The sequence below is a fragment of the Papio anubis genome, chromosome 19 (assembly GCF_008728515.1).
Source record: "Papio anubis isolate 15944 chromosome 19, Panubis1.0, whole genome shotgun sequence".
In the NCBI taxonomy this organism is placed as follows: Eukaryota; Metazoa; Chordata; class Mammalia; order Primates; family Cercopithecidae; genus Papio; species Papio anubis.
The window spans coordinates 5,101,122-5,113,526 of NC_044994.1; the positions used below are offsets into that span (position 1 = coordinate 5,101,122).

A 12,405-nucleotide genomic window follows, 5' to 3' on the forward strand; every position below is an offset into this window, starting at 1 on the left:
CAGATCCCACAGACGTTAAAAGGATAACAAAGAATATTATGAACAAGTCTATACCTACAAATTTGATGACCTGGTTGAAATAGAGCAGTTCCTTGAAAGGTGTAATCTGCCAAAACTCACACAAGAAGAAACAGACAATCTCACTAGGCCTCTAGCTATTAAAAAATTGAGTGAATAATTAATAACTTATCAAAACATGAAGCACCAGGCTCAGATGGTTTCACTGTTAAATTCTACCAAATATTTAAGGCAATCATACCAGTTCTCTAACATGTCTCCCAGAACATAGAGAATACTTCCTAGCTCATTCTAAAAGGCCAGCATTTCCCTAATACCAAAACCAAAGACATTACAAAAATAGAAAACTGCAAACCATAATTTCTCATGAAAACTGATGCAAAAATCTTCAACAGAGTATAGCAAACTGAATCCAACAACTTCTGAAAATAATTATACACCATGACCAAGTAGAATATATTTCAGGTATGGGAGGCTGGTTCAACATCTGAAACTCAAAAAATGCAATCCATCACATTGACAGGCTATGGAAGAAAAGTCAGATGGTCATATTAATAGACGGAGAAAAAGATTTGACAAAATCCAATACCCAGTCGTGAAAAATGCTTTCAGCAAAGTAGGAATAGAGGGGAACTCCCCTCAACTTGGTTTAAAAAAAAGATCTACTAAAACGCTATAGCTAACATTATACTTAATGTTGCGAAAATAAAAGATTTCCCACAAATATCAGAATCAAGGCAAGAATGTCCTCTCTCACCAATACTTTTCAATATTTTCTTGGAAGTCTCAGTTAACTAATGACATAAGACAAGAAAATGAAACAAAACATCAACAGGTTAAGAAGGAATGAATCAAACAGTCTTTGTTCACAGATGACATGATTGTTTGTGTAAAAAATCTGAAAGAACCAACAAAATAAGCTCCTAGTACTAACAAGCAAAAGTAGCAAGACTGCAGGATACAAGGTTAATATACAAAAGTCAATACTTTCATATATACCAGCAATGAGCAATTGTAATTTGATATTAAAAACATAATACCATTTACATTAGCATCTCCAAAAGTGAAATAATTAGGCATAAATGTAACAAATATATACAAAAACTCTATGAGGAAAACTGTAAGATTCTGATGAAAGAAATCAAAGAACTAAGTAAATGGAAGATTTAATATTGTCCACATGTCAATTCTTCCCAAATTGATCTATAGATTCAGTGCAATCCTAATCAAAATTCTAGAAACTTATTTAGGGTTAATAACAAACTGATTCTATATGGAGAGGCAAAAGACCCAGAATAGCCGACACAATACTGATTAGAAAAAAGTTGGAAGATTGATACTACCTGACTTCCAGACTTACTATAAAGCTGCAATAATCAAGACAGGGTGGTATTGGTGAAATAAGAGACAAACAGATCACTGGGACAGAAGAGAGAGAACAGAAAGAAACCTACATAAATATGATCAACTGGCAAAGAAGCAAGGGTACTACAATGGACAACGAATGGTGGTGGAACAACTAGACATCCACATGCAGAAAAATGAATCTAGACACAGGCCTTACACCCTTTACAAAAATTAACTCAAAATGGATTATAGACCTAAATGTGAAATGCAAAACTAAGAAACTCCTAGAAAATAACATAGGAGAAAATCAAGATGACCTTGGATAGGGCAATGACTTTTCAGATAAAATATTAAAGGGATGATCCACGAAAAAAAATTGGTAAGATAAGACTTCTTTCAAATAAAAATTCCTGCTCTGTGAAAGACACTGTCAAGAGAGAAGCCACACACTTGGAGAAAATATTTGTAAAGACATATCTGGTAATGGACTGGTATCCATAATGTACAAATAACTCTTAAAACTGAACAAGAAGAACACAAACGACACGAGTAAAAATGGGCCGGAGACCCTGACGCCTCACCAAAGACGTACAGAAAGCGATTGAGCATATAAAAAGATGCTCTGCACCATATGTTATAAGGAAAATGCAAATCAGAACAAGATACCACCATACATCTGTTTAAGGCCAAAATCTAAAAAACACTGACATCACCAACTGCTGGCAAGAATGTGGAGCAACAAGACTCCTCATTCATTGTTGGCAGGAATGCAAAAGGACATAGCCACTTTGAAAAACAGTTTGCGCCGGGCACAGTGGCTCACGCCTGTAATCCCAGCACTCTGGGAGGCCGAGATGTGTAGTGAGCTGGCATAGGGATTGTGACTAGCTCAGCATTCCACTGGAGGCTACACGATCAAACAGCAAACTGTTTATCATGAATGCAGGATGTGGACAAACTCAAAATGTGCCTGTTGCCAAAAGCTTTGCCATCACTTCCTGGTGCCGGGCTCCTCGAAGTTATCTCCTGAGACATCTAGTACCCACGGTTCGAGGAATGCAGTCTCACAAGCCTGCTGTGAACCAAATGGCCGACTGACAGTTACCTGGCAACCACCAGCTCCTTGCTATCTCTTCTGCCTAATAAATACGGAGGGCTGTGTAAAGCTCAGGGCCCTTGTTCACTAGGAGCAAGGTGCCCCCTGACCCCTTCTTCCAAATATACTCTTTTGTCTTTGTCTTCTATTCCCACGTTCGTCCTCCTTTGTTCCGTCCAATATAGGGTCGTGGGGAGAGTCACAAAGGTGGGCGGATCATTTGAGGTCAGGAGTTTGAGACCAGCCTTGCCAACATGGTGAAACCCCATCTCTGCTACTTGTTACTTAGAAGGCTGAGGCAGGAGAATGGCTTGAGCCTGGGAGGTGGAGGTTGCAGTGAGTCAAGATCGCACCACTGCACTGTCCCTGGGTGACAGAGTGAGACTCCATCTCAAAAAAAAAAAAAAAGAAAAGAAAAGAAAAGAAAAGAAAAACAGTTTGGCAGTTTCCTACAACACTAACATACGCTTCCCATATGATCCAGCAGTTAAGCTCCTTGCTATTTACCCAAAGGATTCGAAAACTTGTGCTCACACAAAACTTCCATAGAGATGTTCATAGTAGCTTTATTCATAACTGACAATTTGGAAGAAACCAAGGTGTCTGTCCTTCAATAGGTGAATGGCTAAACTGTGGTCCATTTAGACAATGGAATATTGTTCAGTGTTACAAAGGAATAAGCTACCAAGCCATGAATACACATGGAGGAAACTTAAGCGCATGTCACTAAGTGAAAGATGTCAATCTGAAAGGCTACATAATGGCAAAAACTGCTATTGCTTTTGCACCGACCAAATATTTTATTATTCCAACTACATAACACTCTGGAAGAGGCAAGACGATGGAGACACTAAAAGGATTAGTGATTGTCAGAGGTTAACGGAAAGGGAGGGATAAACGGGCAGAGCACAGAGGAGGTTCTGGGCTGTGACCTTATTTATATGATACTCTAATAAAGGATGCATGTCATTATAGAGTTGTCAAAACCCATAGTAGGTGCAATATGAAGAATGAACCCTGATGTGAACTATAGCCTTTGGTGATAATGATGTGGCAATACAGCCTCACGGATTACGATAAATAAGGATACTCTGTGTGTGTGTGTGTGTGTGTGTGTGTTGGCAGGAGGGTGTCAGGAACTATATAGGAACTCCATATTTTCTGCTCATTTATGTTGTGAAACGAAAACTGCTCTAAAAATACAGTTTATTAAACATTGCAATACTGTTTAGAAAAATAATTGGAGGGAGAAAAATTGTCATAGCTCGAAAACTGTAAAGTAGAATAAAGGTAGGACAGGAGAGAAATGTGTGGGGTGAATTCAAATTAAAGGAATGGTTATTATACTCTACTATTTCTGAATATTTCTTTTCTAGAGTAAAAATTTTTTAAAGTATGAAATGGAAATAAGGGAAATGGAAGAAAAACCTCTTGGTAAGTTATTATGTTTATGATGGGTATGAATCATAGCCAATAAAGAAACCATGGTGAAGAATGAAGTCTTCAGCAATGTATCCTATGGGAGAGCTGCAGGACAAATTGCTGCCAACTAGGAGAACAAATTGCCACCTGGCTGGAAGGAAGAAGAAATCACTCCTCCTCCAATTTCCCGCTCTGAAACTGGACTGAGTGGCAACTGGAGAGGAGCAGGATGGACGGGCCCGTTTGCCATGGGTATCAGTGGATTCAATACGGATGCTCCTCACAGTCCTGGTCTAGTGCCATTCAAGGTCACAGGCCATGGTTCCCCAGCACCTGATTGCCCCCACCCTCTGTGATAGACCCTGGCATGCTAGGTTATGTCAACAAATGGTCACTGGGGAAATGCTTGTTAGCACTGAGCCGAAGATCACTGTTGGCCACAGAAAAGGTGTTTTTCAAAACTACAGGGATGGCAACACGCATGGAAAGGTAAATCACACATGGACTAGGAATGAAAGGGTAAATGGCTCTATGGTCCTGGCATCTACAATTCAGTGTGTGCTTAGACTTAAGGGCTGCAGTAGGAGCTGGAACCAAGAATAAGTGTTTATTTTTTATTAAAGAAGGGATGAAATTATTATTGGTTTAGTCAAACAATGCATATATTATACCAAATTACAAGATCCAGTTAAATAAACCAGAATGAATAAGAGGTTGTCACGTTAAAGGTGGATCTGTAAGAATTAGCAGTTCATGCTGCATTTAAAGGTAAAATTTTAAGAAAAAAACATAGTGGTCTGACATTTAATTATTTCAATTCAAAAGAACTAGCACGGCAACAGTTGACAGCAACACAACATGAAAATAATAATTACAAAAAATTTATGTAAGACTTCAGATTAGCCATGCCAGGCACATTATGTTCATTAATTCATTTAACTCTTATAACAGCCCAATGAGGAAACTGCATTATCCCTATCTTCCAGAGAAGGAAACTGAGGCACAGTGGTGCTAAGCTGTCCACGGCCACATGGCTAGAGAACTTCAGACATCTGGCATTGTTTTCCCATGTTGAGATGAAATGATCCTGGGAATCTGGAATCTATTGGCATCATTAGCTACACTTGTGGTTGCTCATGTCTGGACACTGTCCATAAAGTTCCCAGCTTGGACTTTATAGCTGTTGACTGAGGTGAAAGTATTCTTCTAACATCGCTAACTGTATCATCACTTAAGAAGTCCACACTCTTAGAGACAACACACTACAGCGCACACTACCTACCCCGCCACTCTCTGTTCTTCATTCACTAGTTAACAGACATATGTTTATCACAAAAAAAGTTTGTTCTTTTTTTTTTAAGACAAGTCAGGGTTTTTATCTTTGTTGGGTCTCTGTTGTAGAGTTCACCTCTTTACGCCATGGGATTAGATCAAATGACAGACTGAAGGACTCTCAGAAAGGCTGATAGGCTAAAAAGAAACCAGACAGGAGGACTTGGATATGTATCTTCCTACCTCGCCAATTGAGAAATGGGTACAGATTTTATTCACATATCGCTTTAGGCTACAACTTTATTTCGGATGACCTAGTGGTAACAACGCCACACAATGAGCCACTGGTGAGGAAGGGTGTCTGCAAATGAACTTGCACCAGGACAAAAGAAGTAAAGAGCTGTGTGGATCTCTTCAGCAAGTAACTGTCAGGATCTGTTGGTACATGTGTGTATACACGCATTATATAACCATGTGTACTTCACGTTGAAGTATATTATACAAATATAATAAATAACAATAATAGTCATATTATATAAATATAATAAAAATTAGTCTTTCTCAAACTTACAAGTTGAAAATCAAATATTTGGAAAAGATTGGCTTTCTTTTAAAACAGGTTGAAATAACCTGTATTACCATCTATGATCACTTCAAAACCATTACACAAATGTCTTGCATGATAGTCATTAAGTTATAATAAACAAGAGAATCATAATGATGTTATTTATGGCAACAAAGTTCAAGGAATCATAAGTTAAACCAACATGTGAGATTATAAAAAACACCCAATATCCTTATATATTAAATAATTTTTATTTTCAGAACTAAAAAAAATTAAAAAAGAGCCTGCTGTTTTCTGGAGAGGGCATGAATACTAAAGTTTTCTAACTGTAGAGTGTTCAGTGGATCAAAAGGGAACATTTTCCTACTCTAATCTCAAAATAATCTCTGGTTAGTAAGCATTATCCTTATGTGCTTGGAAGCCATTGTTTTTGTTCTTAGCCAACAGGTATTTTACTATGCTCCTGGGCAAACATCACGTGCCAGCTGGGTGAGGGCAGAGTTTTATGCCTCTTCTATTCTAACATCTCCTGGTAGAAAGTGCCTGGCATGTGGTAGGCACTCACCAAACATTTGTTTGTTCTTATTCTGCTTGTCTGATTAATCTTAATACCTTATTTCCTGATCATAAAAAATATATGATAAACATAATTGTGCATAAGACAGAGGCATGACAGACAGAAGGACACTGACTGATGCATGTCTAATGACCCTGAAGATTCCAGCTCAGTGCTTGGTAACAACTCACACATTTCATGGCTTAATCCTGTGGTCTACCACTTTTCAAGTTGTTGAAAGAAAAAGACCTTGGAAGTTGAAAACACCTAACCACTTCATAGGTATATATGTTTTATTTCTGAATTTTTCTTTTTCTTTTTGAGACGGAGTCTTGCTGTGTCACCAGGATGGAGTGCAGTAGTGCGATCTCGGCTCACTGCAACCTCCACCTCCCAGGTTCAAGCGATTCTCCTGCCTCAGCCTCCCAAGTAGCTGGGACTACAGGTGCATGCCACCATGCCCAGCTAATTTTTTTTTTTTTTTTTTTTTTTTTTTAGTAGAGTTGGGGTTTCACCATGTTGGCCAGGATAGTCTCGATCTCCTGACCTCGTGATCCACCCACCTTGGCCTCCCAAAGTGCTGGGATTACAGGTGTGAGCCACCGCGCCCAGCCTATTTCTGATTTTTTCTAAGTGATAAAGAGAAATAAAAAATATACATATACACACATATACATATATTTTAAAACAACTTTGTTTATAACTTGAGTTTAACATTATTCATATAACAATATAACAGCTCTGGAAAAAAGCCTTTGGGTTGATCTTGAAATGTACTTAATCATCACTGTCTCTCATTACATATCTGGCTGGGGCACCTTCCCTAAGTCCTTTGGATATCGTTCCCACCAAGGAAAAACATGAGCTGTTTCCTCCTTTCCCTCTCATTTTCTATCAGTCCCTGAGCCTGCAGCAGGAGTGCCCCATGTGGATCAGTTCCACGGTGTTTTTAGTGGGTTCCTCTGAACACACACTGTGGCAAGACCTGCACGTACGAGGCATTCTGCCCTCCAAGATGCACCTGCAAATAGATCCCTCCTGAAAAACACCCTCCTCGTGGGAGTAACCCACAGCTCACGTGGGCGCCTAACGCCATTCCCCAAACCAACTGAAGATTTTAAAACACTGAAATAAGTCAGCCATAAAAATAATAGATGTAGTATCTGTCATCCTTAGTAATATTTTGTTTAGTTTTATTTCTCACATCACAGCAATATGAATCCAGAGGGACTGGAACCAGGGATGGTGCAAGAAATATGAAACTGGTACAATCCATAGTCAAGCAAGATGGGAATAAAGTGACATTAGTGATAGTGGGTCCCCACTCACAGCTGGCTCATGCTGCTGAATTCCACATGTGCACATTACCTGGAAATTTAATGGTTTCAAAAATGTCACTCTGCAGCAAGATTAAATTGGTATACTGTTGATCCTCTATCAGACTACAGATATAAGTGAGAAAGAGGAATTTTTAATGCATGTCATATTGGAACACTACCTCCACTTTCCTCCTGATGATGTTTGTTAAACTCACTAAAAAAATTTTGGAATGTCTCTATCTAATAAAAACAAGGCAAGCCACTGATGTCTGCACATAGGACAATGAGGGCCTGATAAAATTGCAGATTCTGGATCCCACTGTAAGTACTGACATTGTAAAATCCAAGTGACCCCTTGGATGTGCAGAATTAGGTATTCAAGAATCTCATAAACACAAAGGATGAAAAATTTTTTTAAAAGACCTTTCTATTCTAAGTTCAAAATATAGATGTTGATTAATTTATGTGTGAGTAAATACCTCCTGTTTGTTAAGGAGCCCTGGTAACTGGCATGGAAAGCAGTAACTAAGAGAGGTTGCTTCAGGTGCATGAATGATAGCCCAGAAAGGGATCTCCCTCTTTGGAGGACCCAGATCCCATTGACTGGGCAGAATGGTCTCCTGAAGGCATCCACCTACTAATCTTGAAACCTGTGAATATATTTTATTAGGTTGGTGCATAAGTAATTGTGGTTTTGCCATTAAAAGTAATGACAAAAGTTGCAATTACTTTTGCACCAATCTGGTACATTACTTGGCAAAATGAAATTAAGATTGTGGTTGGAACTGAGGTTGCTAATAAGTTAACTTTAAGAAAGGAAGATTATCCTAAATTATCCAAGTGGGCCAGTGTTATCACAAGACACCTTAAGAGGCAAAACAGCAGGTCAGAATGATGGGTATGAGAAGCACTCAACCCACTCTTCCTGTCTTTGGAGATGAGGAAGGGGCCACAAGCCAAGGAATGTGGGTAGTCTCCAGAAGTGGAAAAAAGGCCAGGAAATGGATTCTCTCTTACAGTCCCAGAAAGGAACATAGCCCTGCTGACACCTTCACTTTAGCCAAGCAAACCCTGTGTCAGACTTCTAACCTACTCAACTATAAGATAATTATGTCGCTTTAAGCCACTAGGTTTGTAGGAATTTATTTACAGCAGCAACAGGAAACTCATACAAGGCATACAATTAAAGAGTATTCAGAATTTTAATATTTTATTACCTATAGGCATTTCTGTGGTCATTTGACTAACCATTTGGCTTTTCTAAAACACCTATCGATCAACAATTCTTTCCAAAACAGGCCTACATTTTCTTGTTAACTTATCCTAAACAACTGTCACTTTATTGTAAAAAATGCCTTTTTCTCCTAGGAAAAATACAAAAATCACACTTTAAAGATCTTTAGCCCTGATTCTGAATTTCTTGTTTCACAGATATAGATCTCAAGATGAACTAGCTATACTGCAGAACTTGAGTACACTGGTAGTGAAAGGTTCTTACTTCTTAATAAGAATGTAGGAAGCAAATAATTTGGCCTTTACATGCTATTTACTTCTGTGTGTGTATGTGTGTGTGGGGATATTGGGGGTTAGGAGGGAATGATGGGGAACAGAAGGGATTATTTTTTCAAAAATTAAAACGAAATCTCAAAAGTATCACCAAAGTTGTGTTATGTTAATGAAGTGATGCATTTTTCCCCCCACACATTTGTCAGCATTTGCTATCTGTTACAGAAATGTTCATCAATCTGATGGATAAAAAGATGGCATCTTATCATTCGTTGATTTGCATATACTTGATTATATGTGAGGCTTCACATCTTTTCAAATGTTATTCAGCCTATATTCCTGTTCTGTAGCTGTCTGTTTATATATTATATCCCTTTTTCTATTGGGTTGTTATTTTTGGTTGATGTCTACATATTCATTACATTTAGGCTACTGATACTTTGACATATAAATATTAGAAATGTTTTCTCCTAAGCTATAGCTTGTTTGACATTTTGTGTATGGTATCTTTTGGTATACAGAAATTTATAATTTTGATATACTCAGATGTATCAATTATTTCTATTATGATTTTAGGACTTTCCCTACCCTGAGGTCATAAAGATATTCTCTTATATTTCACTATTTACCAATGGCCTTTCTCTGCTTAGTGAACACAGACAAAGGGGATGAGCTAGCTGCTGGCATGTCAGGTAAGCAGACAGCAGGGTTATCAACGGTGAAAGTGGCTGATGTGAGCTTAGAAGCAATGGCTGACCCACTTCAATGAGCACCCCTTGTGGTCAGATTGTAGTCTCTAAGTGCCATTTTCCAGTAAAAGAAACGAGGGCTTATTAGAGAAATGGCTGATTCCAGCCACGAGGCAGACAATACAGAAGATGAGCTGAGAATATCCTGTTGTACCAGAAGCTCTCCAAAGTTTTGGGTTTATGTTAAAAAAAATACAAGAGACAACTTGAATGAACTCCTACTGGCCAAAGGTGAGATACTGTGAACATCTGAACAGTAATTACTCTAAAATATTCAAACATATCATGTATGTTAAAATCACTGAGTTGATAATGACACTACTGGTCATTTTACAAAGTCCTAAGGCACCAACTCATTCTGAAATTGGTAAATAACAAGAATAAACTTCAGACATTTATCTTGAGTTTCCTATATGAACTGCACTTCACAGTAACCTAGCAGGTGAGTAGAGAAAGACACTTAATAAATACAGAAGGAATGACAGAATTAAGATGTCACCATTTTGAAATCCCTAATAAAATAATGGATCAGGTAATCATCATCAGTAGCTTAAAAAACCATTAAGTGAAGGGCTGATGTGGAACTTTATAATGGATGGATGAGGTTGGAAAAACTGCAACTCACTAATCAATTTCAACCTTATATGCTTCCTAATGTAATGTAAGAGGAAGTACAGAACACTACTTATGAAAAATTTTTACCAAAACAAGAAAGTTGAATCAATTAATCCTCTAGTGCTAGCCCCAGTTCACAGGAAGTCCAGATAACCAAGGGACATGTTAAATGACACCATAAGAATGCATCAGCGAGTTTGGAATGTGGGGGAATTCTACAGGATGAAGGGTTTATTCAACAAATAAGTAAGGTAGGGATGAACCATATTATTCCACATAACAAATAAGGAATCATATATAAAAGGTTATGTAACTTGCCCTGGGTCACAAATGAATCAAGTGTGAGATCAGAACAAAAATCCAGGTCTCTGTTACTTTTATTCATTTTTTTTCCCCAGTACATTCTGACCAGGATGGCTGGCTTGACAAGCTCACAGTCAGAACCAACTTTCAAACAGACAATCTGGTTTTTCCAAATTTCAATGGCGATCTGTAGAGAAACGAATTGAGATGCACATGCTGTATGAAGCCACTGAAGAGACTGTTCCAAATGTATAGTTCAAAACATAACAACAAGGCTGACTTTTGAAAATAGAAAAGTAGCTTCACTTGTAATTGAGTGTTTCATCCTGAAAGAGGGTTCTCCTTTTCCTCATTGACTGTCTTTCCCCTTTTCTTGTGATTGAAGAGTCACATGATTTAAATAAAAAGAGAAAACCGGAGCCTACTCAGGTGATAGTTGCATGATTCTTAGAAGCAAATAACACAGACACAAAAGACAATTTCCTGCAATATACAGCAGACTTTCAAATTATCTTTCTCTACCTAATTAGTGTTGCAGAAAAGTGGGGTTTCATCATTAAAGAAGCCATCTGCTTATCTGGGAGCTGTCTTGGCCAAAAGTGCTGGCAACTTTCAGGGAATACCTACCAAGCAGGCACTGCACTTTCTTTTGATTTCTGAAATGAGGAGAAAGACTCTACCGTACTTCTCCCCAACCCAAGGAATTCAAACACAATGACCTAGTCTGTGTCATGCAATGGATGAAGCTTTTCACTCACATCAAAGAGTTAAGAGAGAACAAACACTAGGTAGAAAGTACTTGAAAGCTATCCTTGTATATACTATACATACCAAGAGAAAATTTATGGTTTTGCCTAATTTCTCAAATACCTTTCACTCCCCCCACCATATTAAATGTCATGAAAGCTGACATATACTGGCATTAGACATAAACCACAATTCCTAAACTGTGTGAAGTGTTATCTTGAGCAGTCTGAACAGATCAGACTTCTGTGGGGAGGGGACAGCAAGACTGAGTCCAAAGCATCTTCAATCAGACACAAATTTCTTTTTCAATCATGTAACTTTGGATTGCGCTGGTGGCTGGTGATAGGCATGCTGCACTGCAGAAGGGTCTGTCCGCTCACTTTGTCACAAGGAGAGCATGTGGCATTTCATTATGCTCATGATGCTTGAAGACATAATTCTTTGAAAATAATTCTTAGTCCTTTAAAAATAAATAGTTCTTTAAAAACTATCTGTAATATTTGAGGTTGACTTAGATTAACGGAAAATAGAAAAGCTTTTGTTAATCTATCCAACTCTAGGTCACTGACTTGATGCCTCCTTAACATTTCATTTTGATAAGACACAAGAATTAACTCCTGACTCTTAAAATTTCTACCACATGAATACGCATTTCAGTTCATTTATAATTAGTTAACCAGTTTTTATTTATTCCTTCTTTATTTATTTTTGAGAAGGAGTCTCGCTCTGTCTCCCAGGCTGGAGTGCAGTGGTGTGATCTTGGCTCACTGTAACCTCCACCTCCAGGGTTCAAGCAATTATCCTGCCTCAGCCTCTTGAGTAGCTGGGACTACAGGCATGTGCCACCATGCCTGGCTAATTTTTCTATGTTTAGTAGAGATGGGGTTTCG

General features: G+C 38.2%; 1 protein-coding gene across 10 annotated transcripts in view; it reads right to left on the reverse strand.

Moving 5' to 3' along the window:
* PTPRM (protein tyrosine phosphatase receptor type M) overlaps positions 1–12,405 on the reverse strand; it is an 837,547-nt gene that overhangs the window by 171,493 nt on the left and 653,649 nt on the right. The gene's annotated exons all lie outside the window — the stretch shown is intronic.